Here is a 19,939-nt window from a genome sequence, read left to right as displayed (position 1 = left end):
GTGGTGGAGTCGTTGGCAGAGGATGGCTGGATGTACATCAGACCCATTTCTTCTTCCTGGGCCCACAAGTAAACTCCATTTCCCAGGCCTCTTGTAGCCAAGTGGAGCCATGTGACTAGTTCTGGCCAATGGTATATGAGTAGAGGTTTCTCTTTCTTTACTCTGTCAGCTGCTGAGGACAGGGAAACCTTGAAGGCTGTGTTAAAGATGCTGGAACTACATGCTAATAAAAATGAGCATCTATGAAATCTATGAATCACTTCGTAGAGCTTTTACCTGCAAGGGCAGAGTTTAACACAGGATTGATAGTTGTGACAGAGACCATATACTCCTTCTCTCTCAAAGCTGAAAATATTTACTATCTAGCCTTTAATTTAAAAAAAATGGTGGCTGGGTGCGGTGGCTCACGCCTGTAATCCCAGCACCTTTGGAAGGCCAAGGCGGGTGGATCAGAGGTCAGCCGTTCGAGACCAGCCTGGCCAACATAGTGAAACCCCGTCTCTACTAAAAATACAAAAAAATTAGCCAGGCGTGGTGGCGGGCGCCTGTAATCCCAGCTACTCAGGAGGCTGAGGCAGGAGAATCACTTGAATCTGGGAGGCAGAGGTTGCAGTGAGCTGAGATCCCGCCACTGCACGCCAGCCTGGGTGACAGTGTGAGGCTCCATCTCGAAATAAAATAAAATAAAATAAAATAAAATAAAATAAAATAAGATAAAATAAGATAAGATAAGATAAAATAAAATAAAATAAGATAAGATAAGATAAGATAAAATAAAATAAAAAATAAAATAAAATAAAATAAAATAAAATAATAAAAATAAAATAAAATAAAATAAAAAAATAAAAAAATAAAAAATTGAGATCTCTGCTTCAAACTAAAAAATAAAATCCCTTGGAAAGCCCATTTGAGTCATGTGACCTTGGCTGAACCAATCACTGAACAATTTCCTCCAATAGCTGAGGAAAGTGAGGTGCTGTGATTGGCCAAGCCTAGGTCAGGTGCTTGCACGTTAGCCAATCAATGCAGCTAGAAAGGAAGGGTCATGTAGCCAGAGTGAAGGGAGTTGTTATGGACTGAATTGTGTCTCCCCAGACTTCATATGTTAAAGCTCTAACCCCCAATGTGACTGGATTTGGAGACAGGGCCTTTAAAGGAGGTAATTAAGGTTAAATGAGGTCATAAGGGTGGGGTCCTAATCCGATAGGACTGGGGTCCTTAGGAGGAAGAGACACCTCCTGAGCGTTCTGTCTCTCTCTCCCTCTCTCCCTCTCGATGTGTGCACACAGAGAAAAGGCCATGTGGAGACACAATGAAAAGCCCCCTCTGCAAGCTGAGGAGAGAGGCCTCACCAGAACCGGACCATGCAAGTGTCTCGATCCTGGACTTCCAGCCTCCAGAACTCCAGAACTGTGAGAAAATGAATTTCTGTTGTTTAATCCATCCAGCTTACGGCATTTTGTTATGGTAGCCCCAGCAGGAGTGGTTTCACAGAAGGTACTGGTTGAGGGCATGGAGACTACCAACACAGTGAATTAGTTCTGGGAGTACCACTGTGAGCCTGATAACACCTACTCCATCCCCCCAATTTGTGTCTGTGGCACTATTATCAAATACCACTAATAATAGATTATTATATGCCAGACTATTTATAAGGGACAGAACAGTGGCAGCACACTCACTCTGGTGGGGAGTTGCAGACAAAGCTAAAGGTAGATCTCAGATTTGCTCTCTCCTGTTCCAATGTTGTTGGCAAGATCCCACACATGGGCCCTAATGGGGGCCCCAAATGTTCCCTCTGGGGTCCCCTAGATCATTTCCTGGTACTCATATACTTATTGGTACATATACTCACATGGGTTTTTAATAATACATAGTGGTACACATCAGAAAGTAGGGAAGTGCTCAAAAGAATGATAGTGTATTAGTCCGTTCTCACACGGCTATGAAGAAATACCCGAGGCTGACTAATTTATAAAAGAAAGAAGTTTAATTGACTCACAGCTCTGCATGGCTGGGGAGGCTTCAGGAAACTTACAATCATGGCGGAAGCCAAAGGAGAAGCCGGCGCCTGCTTCACGGGGGGGCAGGACAGAGTAAGTGCAAGCAAGGGAAATGCCAGATTCATAAAACCATCAGATCTCATGAGACTCACTCACTATCACGAGAACAGCATGGGGGAAACCGCCCCCATGATCCAATTACCTCCACCTTGTTCTGCCCTTGACGCGTGGAGATTACAGGGATTACAATTCAAGGTGAGATTTGGGTGGAGACACAGAACAAAATAATATCAGATGGGAACATGTCAGAAGGACATAGGAACCAACCTGAAAATGCTCCCACTGGCCAAATCAGGGATAATTTGAAAACCAAAATAAATAATGATAGTAACAGACTATCACCCATTGAAAAAATATGAATCTATGTATCCATACTGACATAAATAAGGAAATAAAGTAGGGAGAAGGGAATGCTTTTTCTTACAGTAGAATGCCAACTACTAAATATAGAAATGAAAGTTGGAAAATCATCAGAGGGTGGTAGAACTCCCGGGTGAAAGCCTGATGAGAAACAGGATATTAGTGTAGTCTTAGAGTATCTCCTCATGTTCCTTATTAGTGGCAAAGGGAAACATGTAACTTTACAGGGGACTCCACCTTCATCAAGTGATCAAAGTTAACGCAGCCTATATTGGAACAAACTGACAATCACCTGCTTCCTGATATGAGGCACTGAATCAGTGACATACCAAGGGCAGGAATCATCTGGTCTGGGTGCAGGCAGTGAGTGGTGTATTTTAAGAATTTAAAAGTAGTAAAACAGAATAAAATTGAGGTGCTTTTTATTATCACCATGTGCCAACAATTCAGTGATAAAACAGTCCTCCCTTAAAACATCTGAGCAATTGCTCCCATTGCTTTTAGATATAATTGTATATTCAGTATACATATACGTATATACATAAACACACACACATAGACACATACATATGTACAATTCAAACGAGCAAATTCTTACTACTTATCTTTTCATAAATGTTGGGTTCAAAGTGGAAATTTATTTGGCGAATTCCCAGGTAGACATTTTGCCCTGGTATATGTAAACTCTGCAAAATGTATCTGTTTGTTTACAGAGTACATTCACTTTGGTTCTTCTTGTTCAAGCTAACTTTGGTGCAGTTTGCACCTCCAACCCATCATATCCCATATCCCTGTGTTTAAATAGTAGACTCAAAACAAGCAGTGATAGCAGAGTGATGGCAAAGAAACTGAACCTGAGTACAATTCTGACATTCTATGTGATTACCTGGCGTTTTCCCCCCATGTGTGACACTTTACAGAACTTTGGAAAAAATGTGCCCATGCTTTTCAATCTCACTTTGCTGGTGGCAGATGCTGCAGAATAAGGGTGTGACAGTGGAAAGACTTTCCCACGCAAAATGATTGCACCATACAAAGCTGTGCATGCAGTAGAGACAGTGCTTGAAAAGTGAACCCCAACCTTTGAAGTGCTGGGTAATCCAAAGGGGGCATCTGTTGAGATTTTGCTTTCTGCTGTACATGACAATTCCCCCCACTCCGAGTTGTCCTTTTCAAGTGTGAAGTTTTAGGTAAGGTGAATCTGACACAAAAATCAGTCCTGATCACTGGAGAGTAAAATATCAAGCTTTAAAAAATTAAGTATGGATTGGGCACGGTGGCTCACGCTTGTAATCCTAGCACTTTGGGAGGCTGAGGTCAGTGGATCACCTGAGATCAGGAGTTCGAAACCAGCCTGGCCAACATGGCAAAACCCCATCTCTACTAAAAATAAAAAAATTAGCCAGGTGTGGGGGCGGGTGCCTATAATCCTAGCTACTGGAGAGGCCGAGGCAGGAGAATCGCTTCTACCTTGTGGGGGTGAAGGTTGCAGTGAGCCGAGATCATGCCATTTAACTCCAGCCTGGGCCAAAGGGCTAAACTCCATCTCAAAAAAAAAAAAAAAAAAAAAAAAAGATGTACGAATAAAATGTTTTACAAAGTTATGTTTACACTAAAATAAATAAGTAAATAAACAAATAAATAAATATTTCTCCTTGAAGATTGGTGTACAGAAATCATGGAAAAGTCCACTAACTATGCAATAACAAATCATAAAGGAATGAGTATTTACACAGAAAAAACGATCAAATCTCAAAGAAGAGAGCTGAGAGAAACAACAGAAGATGCAGGTTTTATGCTGCCAGAAGAAATAAAAGGGAAATATTAGAACACCTCACTGTGTTGCCGAGGCTGGTCTCGAACTCCTGGCCTGGAGCCATCCTCCTGCCTTGAACTCCCAAAGTACCTGGATTACAGGTGTGAGCCACCATGCCTGGCCCTGAAATTATTTCACAATGAAAATGTACCAACCCCCAACCCCCACCACCAAGCAAGTTAAGCTGGACTCAGTGGTATGTGGGGTGAAGGGGAGAGACAGCTAAAGATGACACTGAGCCAACCCTTGTGGGTGAATGGAAGAGGATGAGAGAGCATCAGTCCAGCAAGAAGAACAAATACCAGGAAAGGTGATGAGGAGGCTGTGGACACGTGGAATCTCAGATTCCTGAGGGATGAGCAGGGGGAGGTGTGCAGCAAGCCACTGAGTATGTGGTCCTGAGGCTGCAGGGATGGATCAGGGAGGGAGAATTAACCTTGTGTAAGTCATGGAGGGGATGGAAGAGAGAGCGAGAATGAACCCTAGGGAAAGATGGCCGAGGAAGAGGAACCAGCAAAATGAACAGAAAAGGACAGATCAGAAGGCAAAGGGAGAGTGCAGTGACCGTGGTGTCACAGAAATCAAGGGAGGTGAGCATTTTGAGCAGGAGGAAGTGGTTGCTGGGGAGAAATGCCATGAGAGGTCAAATAGGATAAGGATGAACTTTTAAAGTGGGTTCTCTCATTCCACACTCTGCACATAACATCACTTTATACCCCATAAATATACAAAATTATAATTTGTCAATAATACATAAAGTGGATCCTAGCAAGCAGTTAGTGATACACCCACTAACATACCTGTGAAGACCCAGAAAAAGACAAAAACTCTCTAATAAAGACACTGAAAACCAGCATTGAAAATCAACCCATGGCCAGAATCAAGACTTCCCATGGATTAGGAAGTGATGGAGGTGGGTTGAGAAGTGGAATTAAACCCCCTGTTGTACTTGACAAGAAAGTGCAAGGTGTAAATATCTCATTTTCCCCCAACTCTCTGCTCCTGGTTCAGAAACTGAAGACATGTTGCAACCAGAAAAATGGGCAGTTGTTGTGTTTCTAAGTCATAAATCCTGTTTTGGACAAGCCAAAGTGCTGCTTCCTCTCCTCCCTTCCCCATATATGTCCTTAAAAAAACATTCTTACCAAAACCACAAGTCCCAGAAAACAGTAGGAGGTGGAGGGAGGAACCTGGATTGTGTCTGAGATTGGGGGATTCTGTTTAATATTTATGTTTTCTTTCTTTTTTTCTTTCTGTTCTATTTTTTTCCCCAATGACAACGTATTATAATGAGAGATATTCAAAATAATTATATATGCTTTTATATTACCAAATCACCACAACTGTTGTTATGTTATGTTATGTTATGTTATGTTATGTTATGTTATATGTTATGTTATGTTATGTTATGTTATGTTATGTTATGTTATTTTGAGATGGAGTCTTGCTCTGTTGCCCAGGCTGGAGTGCAGTGGCGCTATCTTGGCTCACTGAAACCCTCTGCCTGCTGGGTTCAAGTGATTCTCCTGCCTCAGCCTCCAGAGTAGCTGGGACCACAGGTGCGCCTGGGACCACAGGTGCACCCGCCACCCCACCCGGCTAATTTTTGTATTTTTTTTTTTTTAGCGGAGATGGGGGTTCCACCATGTTGGCCAGGCTGGTCTTGAAATCCTGACCTCAGGTGATCTGCCTGCCTTGGCCTCCCAAAGTGCTGGGATTACAAGTATGAGCCACCACACCTGGCCCCAAATCACCACAACTTTTAAAAGTGTTTGGAGGGAATACATCAAAATCTTAGTTATTATTAACTGATGGACCTGAAGGAGATTCTTCCTGTTTTCCTTTGACTTTTATGTATTTTCTTTTCTTTTCTTTTTAGACGGAGTCTCGCTCTGTTGCCCAGGCTGGAGTGCAGTGGTGCGATCTCGGCTCACTGCAAGCTCCGCCTCCCAGGTTCATGCTATTCTCCTGCCTCAGCCTCCTGAATAGCTGGGACTACAGGCGCCCACCACCACAACTGGCTAATTTTTTTTTTTTTTTGTATTTTTAGTAGAGACAGGGTTTCACCGTGTTAGCCAGATGGTCTCGATCTCCTGACCTCGTGATCCGCCCACCTCGGCCTCCTTTGTAAAGTGCTGGGATTACAGGCGTGAGCCACTGCGCCCGGCCAACTTTTATGTATTTTCTATCATGAGCATGCATCATTTTTAGGATGGAAAAAAATATGTGTAATTTACAAAAAAAGGAAAAGTGTCCATGGATTTGGAGACTGATGAAAGAATTGTCAGTGGAGGGATGGGATGGGGGAAGCGGGATTGAGGTTCCCCTGTGTAATCACTATAATGTCTACAGTACTTTCTGTTTTTCAAGTGCTTTTACAAAGCAGAGAGCTTTGTTTTTGGTTTTTGCTTCCCCTCTGATTCTCCTTCCCCTTCCTGTCATTCCCAGAGGGGCAGGGCCAGGAGATGTGTGTTCTAGTATCAGGGATGAACTGTTTCCTTATATATCACATGCTTTCCCAGCTCTTTGGTCTTCTGTCTGGGCCTAGGGTTTTGACACTTTAAAGGCCAGACCAGGATCCCTTTGTTGTCTGTGTTATCACGTCATCTCTTCCCTGAGGCACTAACCACCGGAATGCCCTCACTAACTGAATTCATTCATTCAACAAATGTTTATTGAGTACAGAGTATGTGCTAGGCACTCTTTTAATCACTGGGCATACTACTGCGAAGAAGACAAAGTCCATGGAGGAATGACCAAGGGGACAAGTACATTTTGTGAGCGAAAGCCCTTCAGTTCATATTTCAGAATCCTATTTCACCGTGGTGCTAATTGCTCTGATGCCACCCTTTGTGGGGAGGAGAGACTGGGAAGGCACTTATCATGGCTGAGGTGACAGTTACAGAGTTGCCTCAGGCTACACAATTTACTCTGCTGTGTGGCCTTAGATCACTGGCTTCATCTCTCTGAGCCTCAACAACTTTGTAAAATGGGGATCATGAGAGCTGCCTCATAGGATTGTGGTGAGGATTAAAAGGGAGTGGGAGCAAGGGCCTGAGTGTGGTCCTGGCTTGGAGGAGGTACACAATAAGAAACAGCTATTAATAGTGTGTTGGGTTTTTTGGGTTTAATCTCTGGGATTTTCTTCATGGGACTGCCAACCTCATTTTATCACCCTTCGGATTCCTGTCATTCTACAAGGCTGACAGACTTAGCCAGAGGCTCCAGCCCTCAGCTCTGCAGAAGCAGAAATTTGTTTTTGTCAGGTGCACAGGGTCTAGTCTGGGTGAACTCAGGCTGCCAGGACTCCTGGGAATTTGATGAATGAACCTGCTCATTTGTAAGCAGGGCTGCTCCTTCGCAGTGGCCTGAGTGCTCAGGTCCACCGTCAAGGCTGGGAAAAAGCTCTGATGTTTAAAGTGTGAGGCTGGGTCTGACCGATGACCCTTCATTTAATCCACTCAACCACCATTTAGATGGTATTTGCCCCATTTTTACAGGTGGAAAACGAAACCTGGGGCTCAGAGATGGATCACATTCTCAGAAAGGATTGGCGTTAGTTATTAAAATGTTGCTGCAGAGTTCAGGACCAGAACACAGTGAGGAGGACTGATCCATGCCTAATCCTGAGGCATATACGAGGGATTTTTTTTTTTTTGGTTACAAATGACATAGGCTTGCTATAGTGGGTTAAATGGTGCCCACCCCCCCCCAAAAAAGAGATATGCCCATGTCCTACCTCCCAGAACTTGTAAATATGACCTTATTTGGTAAAATGATTTTGCATATATAATTAAGGATCGTGAGATGAGATCTGAAGATCATTCTGGATTACTACCTGGGTAGGCATACAACTGTGAACAAAAATCCAACAGCAAGTGTCCCTATAAGAGATGGAAGGAAGCCAGATGCGGTGGCTCATGCCTGTAATCTCAGTGTTTTGGGAGGCCCAAACGGGAAGATCGCTTGAGGCCAGGAGTTTGAGACCACCCTGGGCAACATAGCGAGACCTTGTCTCTACAAAAAATTTTTAAAAATTAGCTGGGTATGGTGGCATGTGCCTGTAGTCCTAGCTATTCAGGAGGCTGAGGTAGGAGACTCACTTGAGCCCGAGAGATCAAGGCTGCAGTGAGCCATGATCGCACCACTGCACTCCAGACTGGGTGACAGAACGAGACCCTATCTCAAACAGAGAGAGAGAGAGGGAGGGAGAGAGAGAGAGGGAGGGAGAGAGAGACAGCCGTGGGAAGACAAAGGCAAAGATCAGAGTTATGCACCCATCAGAAACTGGAAGGGACAAGACAGGATTAGAGCCTTAGGAGCCTTAGGAGGAGGCAGCATCGTCCTACTGATGTCTTCTATTTGGACTTTGGCCTCCAGAGAATAAATTCCTGTTGTCTTAAGCCACTGAGTTTGTGGTAGTTTATTATAACAGTCCCAGTAAGTGAATACACCTACTCAAAGTGGGATTTGATTGACTCAATATAGCCAAACCAAGGGACGAGCTTGCAGTTAGGCCCAACTCCGGGGTGGCTGGGACCAGGCAGGTGAATGCTGCCCTCTTGTCATGGGATGTCTGTTGTCTTGGATGGGGCCGTGGCCTTGGGTGTCTCTCAAGGAAAGACCAGGAGAAGGATTCTGATTGGCCTGGCTTGGGTTATGTGACCCGCTGGTCCCCACCAGAAACACCCCCAAAGAAGGGGCCTGGCAGGCAGCACCAATCGATGTTCACTCAGGTCATGGAAAAGCCTGGGAATTGCTTTTTTCCAGGTCGGTGTAGTGATCAAAGGGGATGCTCACATAGGACCGGGTCCCCAGCTCAGAGGGCTGAGGCCTGAAGTCAAGCCCACCTGAGATGGTACAGCTCTCTCCTTCCCCTCCAAGGGGAGCCTCTGCTATTTCTCTGTTCCTGGTGATTTATGCCGTTACTTTGATTTTACAGCAACTTTCCCTTCACTGTTTTGCAGGCCACGTGCAGGACTTTTGTTTTAGTGGATGACTATTATGTTGCCTGCCTAGTGGCTCCTACTAATTCTGTGACTGACCCCTTCTCTTACTCCATCCCTGAAGTTGCTATAGGCCATTATAGACCCTGCCTTACTGGATGCAGTTATTGGTTCAAGGGTGGCTGCCTGGCTCAAGCCAGACCAGTGAGGGTAGATGCCTATAGGTGGCTGACAGTCTGAACTGTAGGTTGGAGTAGCTGTTGGTGCTCCATGTTCCTCACCCTCTGAAGAAAGGTGGAGAAAGAATAAAGCTGATGTTCAAGAGGTGCAGAGAGGAAGGAGGCCTTGAGCTGTCCTGGTCTCTGGTTTAATTGTTCCTGAGCCCTCTGCTTTTTTCACACACAAAAAGCAGAGGTCTCAGGACCTCCGGCTGTTCAAACCTTTCTAGAATTAGTAGACTGGTAATTGGTAAGAAAAAACCCATTTTTTTCTGTTTATTTGCTGGTCTATGGTGGATTTCTATTTCTAGCAACCCAAAGTTTGCAAAAAGAATTTCCCATTACTATGTATGAACAAAGTAAAGTCTAGAACAATGTGCTCAGGGCAGGTCAAGTATTGACTCCATCTCATTTTACATATGGAGTAACTGAGGCACAAAGAGGGGAGTGAACCACCCAAACCAGACAGCTTGTGAGTGGTTTGAGCTGGCACCCAAAATGCAGGGCTGCGGCTATCTGCCACTTGGAGTCGTTTCTTTAAGGACCCTTGCCTCAACGCTGGCATTCTGATTTCGGTGTGACTTAAGAATGGCTAGCCTTATCCCCCCTGCCTCAATTTCCCCATCTTGTCCCTATGGGCATTCAATTCCTGGCAAAAGGCAGAACCAGATGTTATGATGTGGGCTGCTTTGAATTCTCAGGGCCAACAAAAGGCTATTATTATTTAGTTACTGCAAATGGTAATTAAGAGGGAAGGTAATTGTCAGCCCTTTCATTATGGCACTTCTGCCCTTTTCCTCTGGCAGTCCCCGGGCCAGTCATGAAAGGGAGCTGGGTCCAGATGTGCTGCGAGGGTCCAGCATGGGAGGATTGTCAGCCCAGCTGGGGGAAAGGCTGTAAGTAGTTACTGTCATCAGCCTCGCTTTCCAAAGACAATTTATGGATGATAGAGCCCTTCCACACCCATGAGCTCCTTAGACTCGGTAGGAAAAAGGGAGTGAACAGTCATTGAGCACTGGTTGGCTTTTGGGCACTGTGCTGGGCACTCTCCTTTCTCTGGGTGAGGTCAAGTCCCCAAAAGTCCAGCAAGGTGCCTTGCTTGTAGCAAATGCTAGTTAATTGTTGGTGTGTACTACTTCTAATCCTGGCACACTGACCTGTGAAGTTTTATAAGTGAGAAGACTGAGATCTTCCTAGGTCCTAAAGCTAGTGGGAACCAAGATTTGAACCCTGTATATCTGACCTCAAAGCACTAACGCTCTTGCCTTATAACTTGCCACAGGTACTACTGGCCCATTTCAAAGTTGAAGAAATTGAAGCCCAGAGATGCAACATGGCTTGCCCAAGCTCACTCCAGGATTTGACATTGTCAGGACCTGGTGCCCCATGTCCTGCCCTGCCTGGTCAAGGCTCTGCTCTCCTGCCCATTTCACTGCTATCACCCTCCATCCCATGACCCCCAGCTCACTGCTGATGGTGACTGATGGTGAAAGATGACTAAGACATAGTCTTCACCCTCTGGCTAAGAGAACGCTAAGCTCAACTGCAGATCTGTGTAACCAGTTGTCACTGCCCATGACAGACATTGCTAATCAGTCACAGCATTCTTCCTGCTGAGAACCCAGATTACTAGTCCTTTGAGATTTAGATAAAAATGGACTGGAATTTCCTGTCTCACATCTTGAAGAAATCCAGTGATGGCCCCAAGATTTCTTCAAATTCCAGTGACTTGCAAAGTTGCGCTTACTTTCAGCCCCAGTTTTCTCCTCCCAGCAAACCTTTCGTCTCTCCTCTGCTCACCTTTCCTCTCTGCCCAGTGCCAAGCCAGGCAACCCTGTGCCAACCTCACATTCAGTATGCAGGTTATTTTACTGAGGTTGAAGGAGACGGGTTGTATCATAGCAATGCAAAGGGGAGCAAGTTGAATAATGGCTAGCCTTGCTCTTCAGAGTCCTTCAGCCACCAGTGCCGGCCACTGCTCTTCTCAGGCTCTCCCATTTTATGGATCACCCCCACACTTCAAGATAATGCTCAAATATTTCAACCTGTTCGTTTTCTGAGCCCCTTCACCTTCAAAAATTCAATCTCCGTCACTTTTTATTGCACGAAGGAAGAAATATGTATTGAGCTTACAATCTGATGTCAAAGCAAACAATTAGAAATCAGAATGAATAATTACAGCTGAGATAAGTCTGCAAAAAAGGAAAGGTAGGTCCATGGAGCTACGAGAGTATCCTGAAGGTGGCAGAAGGTCACCCTCAGGATGTGGCTGTGAGCCACGACATATTGGGTGAGGAGGAGCTTGCTAGGTGACAGGGCAGAGATGGTTGGGGAGCACATTCTGAGAGGAGTGCCTGTGCAAAGTCCCTGTAGCAAGAGGAATCAGCATGCCTTCTGTGAACTCCAGGGGGCTTGTGTGGCTGGAGCACCGAGGTCAAGGGGGAAAACAGTTCTAGTTGGGGATGAAAGGGTTGGCAGCGACCATGCCATGTAGAGACTTATAGGCCATTATCCCCATCAGCTTATCATGTAGAGCAAGTTAGGTCTCCATCTCCTGCTCAGCTCATGGACAGTTTTGGTTTACCCAAATCTCCGTTCATATCTCTGCTTAACAGAGGGCCAAATGATACTCAGAGTCTCCCCAGAGAAAGTGGTAGAAGTTTTCCCCTTCCTGCCCCACTCCCTCAAGAAAGTGGAAAGGAGAGTACACAGAGATTGAGTTTCACACCGATGTGAATTATGCCACTGCCCTGGGAAGGCAGAGCATCTAGTTTGCAGTTTAAATGACACTTTTCATCTGGGTCATAACCTGGGAGGTACAGATGAGAAGGGCTTGAGAGGCTCTTATTGGGTGTGGGTAAGTGCAGGCTGGTGTTCTCAGGGAAGATTTTCCAAGGGAGGCAAGGTGGGAACAGGTCCCTGAAGAACAGGCAGCCAACATTACTCTGGCCTAACCCACACGTTCTCTTTTAATACCTGCTCTATAAAGTAGGTATTTGCATCCTTAATTTGCAGAGAGAGGAAGAAACTTGCCTAAAGTCACTATCTTTAAATGACAAAGCTAGGGTTCAAAGAGCTCTCTGGGACTCTTAAACCTAATCTATTAGCTCAATCTGCAGCCTCTTTGAGGGAAACAAAATGAGCAAAGGTAAAGAAGTGAATGGGCAGACAGTCATGTGCTCATTCATTCATTCATTCATTTATTCTCTTGGCAAATGCCATACAGCACCCACTATGCACCAGGCACTGCAGTAAAAGAAACTCTGAACCAGGAGTTAGAGGACCTTAGCTAGAGGACCTTAGCTAGAGGGCTGGCCCCAAGATATAGCCAACCACTTCCCTTCTCTGGCCTCAGTTTTTTCCACTGTGAAATGGGGATAATATTCCTACCAGCCTGCCTCTCAAGACTACTGTGGGGGGCCAAGTAGAAAGTGCATGTGTTCAGTAGCAAAGACATGGAATCAACCAAAATGCCCATTAATGATAGACGGGATAATGAAAATGTGCTACATATATACCATGGAATATTATGCAGCCATAAAAAGGAGTGAGACCATGTCCTTTGTATGGACATGGACGGAGCTGGAAGCCGTTATCCTCAGCAAACTAATGCAGGAACAGAAAACCAAACACTGAATATTCTAACTTATAAGTGGGAGCTGAACAATGAGAATACATGGACACATAGTGAGGGAGCAACACATACTGGGGCCTATTTGGGGAGCAGGGGGAGGGAGAGCATCAGGAAGAACAGCTAATGGATGCTGGGCTTAATACCTAGGTGATGGGTTGATCTGTGCAGCAAGCCACCATGGCACACATTTACCTATGTAACAAATCTGCACATCCTGCACATGTACCCTGGAACTTAAAAGTTGAAGAAAAAAAAAAGAAGAAGAATCAAGAAGAAAAGAAGAAGAAGAAGAAGGTGGTGCATGGTTGATGCTTGAGAGCGTTTTTAGTTCTGATGGGAGGTACACCCCTCCTCCTGCAGAACGAGGAGGTGGTTAGCTAGCTTGATGGCAGAGAGGGACATTTAAGCCGACACCAGAGAGGAGCTGAGAGAAGTATTTGCAAAAGAGAGAATGGAGTGTGAAGGCTATGAGGCAAGCAGGAGCTTGCCACACTGAAGGGACAGAAAGAACAGGGAATCTGGAGTGGAACGAGGTGGGATTGCAAAATGACACTGAGGGCTAGATGTCCCAGATGAGTCCAAGGTCAAGGTCCCATGGTGAACATGCTGGGGATACAATGTAATGGAGCCAGCCTTGTGCTGGGCACTATGAGGGCTGCAAAACCTGTGAGTCACCTGAACACCTCCTGCTTTCTTACTCCCTGCATCTATCAGTCACCAAGTCCTGGTAGGGCTGATTCCTTAATAAATCCCGTGTTTTGATTTGCATTAAAAAGTCAGGAAACAACAGGTGCTAGAGAGGATGTGGAGAAATAGGAACACTTTTACACTGTTGGTGGGACTGTAAACTAGTTCAACCATTGTGGAAGTCAGTGTGGCGATTCCTCAGGGATCTAGAACTAGAAATACCATTTGACCCAGCCATCCCATTATTACTGGGTATATACCCAAGGACTATAAATCATGCTGCTATAAAGACACATGCACACGTATGTTTATTGCGGCACTATTCACAATAGCAAAGACTTGGAACCAACCCCAATGTCCAATAATGATAGACTGGATTAAGAAAATGTGGCACATATACACCATGGAATACTATGCAGCCATAAAAAGTGATGAGTTCATGTCCTTTGTAGGGACATGGATGAAATTGGAAATCATCATTCTCAGTAAACTATCGCAAGAACAAAAAACCAAATACCGCATATTCTCACTCATAGGTGGGAATTGAACAATGAGAACACATGGACACAGGAAGGGGAACATCACACTTCGGGGACTGTTGTGGGGTGTGGGGAGGGGGGAGGGATAGCATTAGGAGATATACCTAATGCTAAATGACGAGTTAATGGGTGCAGCACACCAGCCTGGTACATGTATACATATGTAACAAACCTGCACACTGTGCACATGTACCCTAAAACTTAAAGTATAATAATAATAAAATTAAAAAAAAGAAAAAAAAAATCCCATGTTTGTCCACTTCTCTCCACCTCTGCCAATGCCAAGGTCCAAACCATTGCCACCTTTCACCTGGAGGACTCTGAAAGTCTCCTCACTGCCCCCAGCACCCCCACCGCTTCCCTACTCTGCCCATTCCAGCCCATTCTCTCCTCAGCAACCACATGGACCTTTTGGAGAAAACTCTGCCGATATCACATCTCTGCTTAACACCTTCCTGGGAATTCCTTTACCCTTAAGCTAAAATCCTAAACCCTTACCTATCTGGGCCTGCCTGGGACATCTAGCCCTGAGTGTCACTTCACAGCTGCCCTCTCTTTTCTGGCCCTTCAATGTGTCAAACTCCTCCCTGCCCCAGAACCTTCATGTACTGTTCTCTCTGTTGGAAACACTCTTCCCTGGTGTCAGCTTAAATGTCCCTTACTCTGGGAATCCCTCCCTGATCTTCTCTCAGACACTCTCCAGACACTTCCAGCCTCGCCTTTGTAGCACTTATGAGACCTAATTAAAGCATTACTTCAGTAATTATTTGCTAAATTCTTTCTCCTGGGACAGTGGAAGAGCTCACCCATGTCCAGTCTATTCTCTTTCCAGAGTAGCACTGTATTTCCTAGCCTCCCTTGCAGTAGGCAGGACCATGTGACTAGTCTTGGCCAATGGATGGTGAGAAGGGGTGTGTGTGTCACCTCCAGGCAGAAGCAGTGAAAAATCCATGCCTGAAAAAAATCATCCATTCTCGGCTGGGCGTGGTGGCTCACGCCTGTAATCCTAGCACTTTGGGAGGCTGAGGTGGGCAGATCACCTGAGGTCAGGAGTTTGAGACCAGCCTGACCAACATGGAGAAATACGTCTTTACTAAATATACAAAATTAGCCCGGCATGGTGGCATGTGCCTGTAATTCCCAGCTACTCGGGAAGCTGAGGCAGGAGAATCACTTGAACCCAGGGGGCGGAGGTTGCGGTGAGCCAAGATCGCATCATTGCACTCCAGCCTGGGCAACAAGAGTGAAACTCCATCTCACAACAACAACAACAACAACAACAACCAGAAAAACCATCTATTCTCTTTTCTCCTGCCATGGTAACTGAGAATGTCACAAGTTCCAGTGGGTGCAGCTCCAAAATGGAAGGGACTCCTCAGCCTAGGTCTCTGAGTAACTAAAGCAGAGAAACCATGATGGGCATGTGGCACAAGTGGGCAATAAATGACGCTTGTGCTATGTCACTGGGATTTTGGAGTTCTTTGTTACTGTGGCATAGTCTGGTTAAGACAGTGCCCTATTTGTGCAGAGCTGGGGTCTTCTTCACTGCTGCCTCTCCAGAGCCTGGGACCCTAACTGAAACATTGGAGTAGGTGCTTTGTAAATACTTGAATGAGTGAAAAAACAGAAAGTGTGAGACATGGTTCCTTCCTTAAATAATTTACTCTAATCCAAGAGATTGATTCTTACACACACAATAGTTAGAATACAAGTAGGGGCTAACTGCTAAAAAAAGAAAGGGAGAGGGGTTAATGGGCTGGAGCTGCCATGGAGGGCCTTCTAGAGGAAAGCTTTGCAGAATTGGGGAGGATGACAGTGGGCTTGCTGTCCATTCATTCAGCAAACATTTATTCCGATGCAGTGTGATGAGTGTGTTGCCAGCAGTGTGGCAGAAAGACCATGGACACCTTGGGAACCAGAGGAAAGTGCCCTTTCTATGTGAAGGATCTAGAATGGCTTCACACAGGAGGTGATGTTTGAGCTAAGACTTGATAAGTAAGTGTTCACTACAGAGATGAGATGAGGAGAAAAGGACTAAGAATACCAGACAGAGGGAACAGCATGAGCAGAGGCCAGGCATCATGAAGGTGGATGGTGTGTTCAGAGACAGGGCAGCATCTAGTATGGCTGGATTTGGGGGGAAAGGGGGATGGGTGCCAGCGGCAAAGAGCTGAGCTCAGTCTCTCCATCCCTAGCTTCCTGCACCTCACCCCAACTGCCTCCAACCAAATCATATTCATAGCATCTTGGAAGGTTCTGGAAGGCTTTTAAGAAAATGTCTAAGCTAAGACCTGAAGGATAAATTGAAGGTGGTCAGAAAAGGTGAGGCGAAAGGGCAAGGGAGGGTGTTCCAGGCAGAGGGAACAGCATATGCAACGTCCTCAGAAGTGAGATAGCAAGGCTTTAGATGGCAGCTCACTTTGGCTGGCTGGAGCACAGCTTTCCAGGTGGTTAGGGAGGAGACTGGTGGGGCAAAGGTGGGCCAGCATGTATCCTTCCCCCATAAATACCTTCCAAAGGCCCCAGCTCAGCACTCAAGGCCTTCAGGATCCTGTCTCCCATCTGCCTCTCCCTTCTAAACTTCTGTGCCTTTGCATGTGCTGTTGTTCTAAGTGCCTAGAATGATGATGATAATGATGATATTGATGATAACATAACTTTTTTGAGCGCTTAGAATGTGTTAGGTGCTGTGATGGGCATTATTTCATTGAACCGCTCAGCAATGCCATGATTAATACCTTTTAAAATTAATTAATTAATTAATGCCTTAATTAAAGGTATTAATGTTAAAATTTATAGACTTTATGTTTTAGAACATTTTTAGATTTATAGAAAAATTGAGACAATATTACGGAGAGTTCCCATATATACCTCCTCTAATTTTCCTATGAGTAATACCTTATGTTACTATTTGTTATGATTTGTTACAATTCTTGGTAGATACTTTCCTTGACACATTATTGTTATTAATAACTAAATTTCATAGTTTATTTAGATTGTTTTTACCTAATGTCTTTTACATTTAGTAGTTATGTGTCTTTCGTCTGTTTTTTTTTTTTTTTGAGACAGAGTTTCACTCTTGTTGCCCAGGCTGGAGTGCAGTGGCCCAATCTCGGCTCACTGCAACTTCCACCTCCGGAGTTCAAGCCATTCTTCTGCCTCAGCCTCCTGAGTAGCTGGGACTACAGGCACGTGCCACGCCTGGCTAATTTTTGTATTTTTAGTAGAGATGGGGTTTCACCATGTTGGTCAGGCTGGTCTTAAACTCTGACCTGGTGATCCTCCCGCCTCGGCCTCCCAAAGTGCTGGAATTACAGGCATGAGCCACTGCACCCGGCCGTGTCTTTAGGCTCCTCTGGCTGTGATGGTTTCTCGGACTTTCCTTGATTTGGATGACCTTGATAGTTTTGAGGGGTACTGGTCAGTCAGCAATTTTGTTGGATAGCCCACTCTTGGAGTCTGTCTGTTTTTCTCACAAGGCTGGGGTTATGGGTTACTGGGAGGAAGACCACAAACGTAAAGTGTCATTTTCATCACATAGTATCAAGCACATATCAACATGATTTGTGGCTATTGATCTTGGCCTTGATCACTTGTCTGAGTAGCAGTCATCAGCTCTCTCCCTGTAAAGTTACTCCTTTCCCCTCCCTTTCCATACTGTGCGCTTGGGGAGGACGTCACTATCTGCAGCCTACTCCTAAGGAGTAGGGAGTGATGCTCCCCCGCCCTGAGTGTCTACATAAATTATTTGGAATTCTTCTGCACAGATAATTTGTCTCTTCTCCCCCGTTTATTAATTTATTATCTCATTGAATTTCTCAACAATGGGTTGGTCCTCTGATTATCGTCATTTCTGGAAACTGGAAGGCCTTCCTTTCTTCCCCACCTCGCTCACCCCAGAGCCAATTTCTGAAGCCCTCTCCACCTCTCCAGGAAAAGAGTGGCCTCCTCTGTGCTCTCCCGCCATGCTTTAACATTCCAACTAATTCATGCCACACAGATTTCTTGTGCCCCTGCTCTGTGCCAGGCACTGTGCTTGGGACTTGAGAACAAGCAGCCCGTATGGGCCCTGTCTTCGAGTTGCTCACAGTGTTTGCCATCCTGTGCTAGACAAGAATCTTCGTGAGGGCAGGGGCATTATCCAGTTTTTTAATAGCTGTGCTCCCAGCCAACCAGAACAGTGGTTGTTTACTAGGTCCTCTATGAATATTTACTGAATTTGGAAATGCTTCCTGGAGGACAAACACTGGCAGATGATTGTTTATCTGTGTGCCCTTCCCGGGGACTGTGCGCTCCCTGAGGGCAGGGCCAGCCCTGATCCATCCTGGCCCAGCGGTCGGGTGGTGGTGGATGCCATAGAAATCTAAGCCGGTGAAGGGATCCGGGAGCCGGCTGCCTCCTCAGGTAGAAGTGTAAGTTTGGAAGCTGACACAGCTCGGGAGGCCGAATCAGGAGGATTTGGTGACTGATTGGCTGGGGAGGGTGAGGCGGGAGGAGGAGTCACACAGATGGCTCTGAGGTCCGGAGCCGGGGGACAGCCGGTGCCACCTCTGATAGACTCTGCGAGAGGAGCCGCTGCCAGCTTCAGGCCGCCCCATCCGTCGGGGATCCGGCCTAGGGCTAGGGAGGGGTGGCTGGGCCTGTGCAAACTTCTACTCCCTACCCCTATGTCCTCGTCTTAAAAAAAAAAATCGGCCTGGATTTTGAGCAGGTCGTTTGTTATCAGGGGTGAGGGTCCATCCTGGGGGTCCCCTCCAGGCGGCCGTCTTCGAGGGAGACCCCCAGGGGCAGCCTGGCACCGCGCGGGCTCGGCCTGGTCAGGGCCGTGGCCCGCCAGGCCCAAGTCCCCAGCCTGCCATCACCCAGGGGTGGGTGGCGAGGCGGCCGCCGGGCCTGGGCGGGACAATGGCCACGGCCGCCGGGGCCCCGGGAGCCCCCGCGCTGGGGAAGGGGCTGTCCTAGGGCCGGGCGCCGGTGCCCTCCCCGCGCGGCTCAGGCGGGCGGAGGGGGGCGAGGAGTTCCTTTGTGGCTCTGCCTCCGGCGCGGCGCAGGCGGGGGGCGCAGCGCAACTTTGCCAGGCGGTGGCGGCGGCGGCGGCGGCGAGCGCGAGACGAGGCCCCGGGGCCCGAGTGGGGCCCCCAGCGCGCGGCCCGCCCCCGCCCCCCGCCCGGCCCCCTCCCCTCGCGCGCAGTCGCCAGCGCCCGGCGCTGCCCACTCGCGGGAGCCCCCGGGGCCGGACGGGCTGCGCAGCCGGAGAGGCGGGGGCCCGACGCGGCCCCCCTGGAGCCGGGCGCCTGGCGCGGGGGCTCGCCGAGCGCACTGGGGGCCGCGCGGCGCTGCAGACCCAGCCTCCCGCCGCCGCCGCCGCCGCCGCCGCCTCGGCGCTTGCAGAACCCAGAAGTGAACAGCAGGCGACCCGGAAGGTTTGCGCGCGGCTCCGCAGCGAGCCGGAGCCGGAGCCGGAGCCCGAGCCCGGAGCCTGTGCCGGAGCCCCAGCCCGGCCCTGCTCGGGCCGCCGGGCGCGGGGCTGCGGCCGCGTCCCGGAGGCGCCGCCACCACAGCCAGGTCCGTGCGGGCCCGGGGCGCGCGGGGAGCGGGCCCAGCGGCGGCGGGCGCCTGCCCGCGGGAAAGTTGCGCCGAGTTGCGGGCGGGGGCCGGGCCGGGGCGCGGGCGCTG

The 19,939-nt window shown here is 47.3% G+C and overlaps 1 protein-coding gene across 2 annotated transcripts in view; it reads left to right on the top strand.

Annotated features, from left to right (window-relative positions):
- The first annotated feature begins 1,033 nt into the window (after positions 1-1,033).
- The window catches only part of ZNF362 (zinc finger protein 362), a 62,897-nt gene continuing 43,991 nt past the window's right edge, over positions 1,034-19,939 (top strand). Inside the window, exons 1-2 of one of the 2 annotated variants that reach the window (XM_063666233.1) lie at positions 1,034-1,159; positions 1,290-1,412. The gene's annotated coding sequence lies outside the window, so the exon portion shown is untranslated. Of the gene's footprint in view, positions 1,160-1,289; positions 1,413-19,691; positions 19,829-19,939 lie in introns of those variants that run through there. The other variant, XM_054463970.2, reaches the window with a different exon arrangement.

This window comes from Pongo pygmaeus, chromosome 1 (genome assembly GCF_028885625.2).
Source record: "Pongo pygmaeus isolate AG05252 chromosome 1, NHGRI_mPonPyg2-v2.0_pri, whole genome shotgun sequence".
NCBI lineage: Eukaryota > Metazoa > Chordata > Mammalia > Primates > Hominidae > Pongo > Pongo pygmaeus.
The sequence above is the reverse complement of the archived record's forward strand: the minus strand, read 5'-3'. Positions and strand labels throughout refer to the sequence as shown.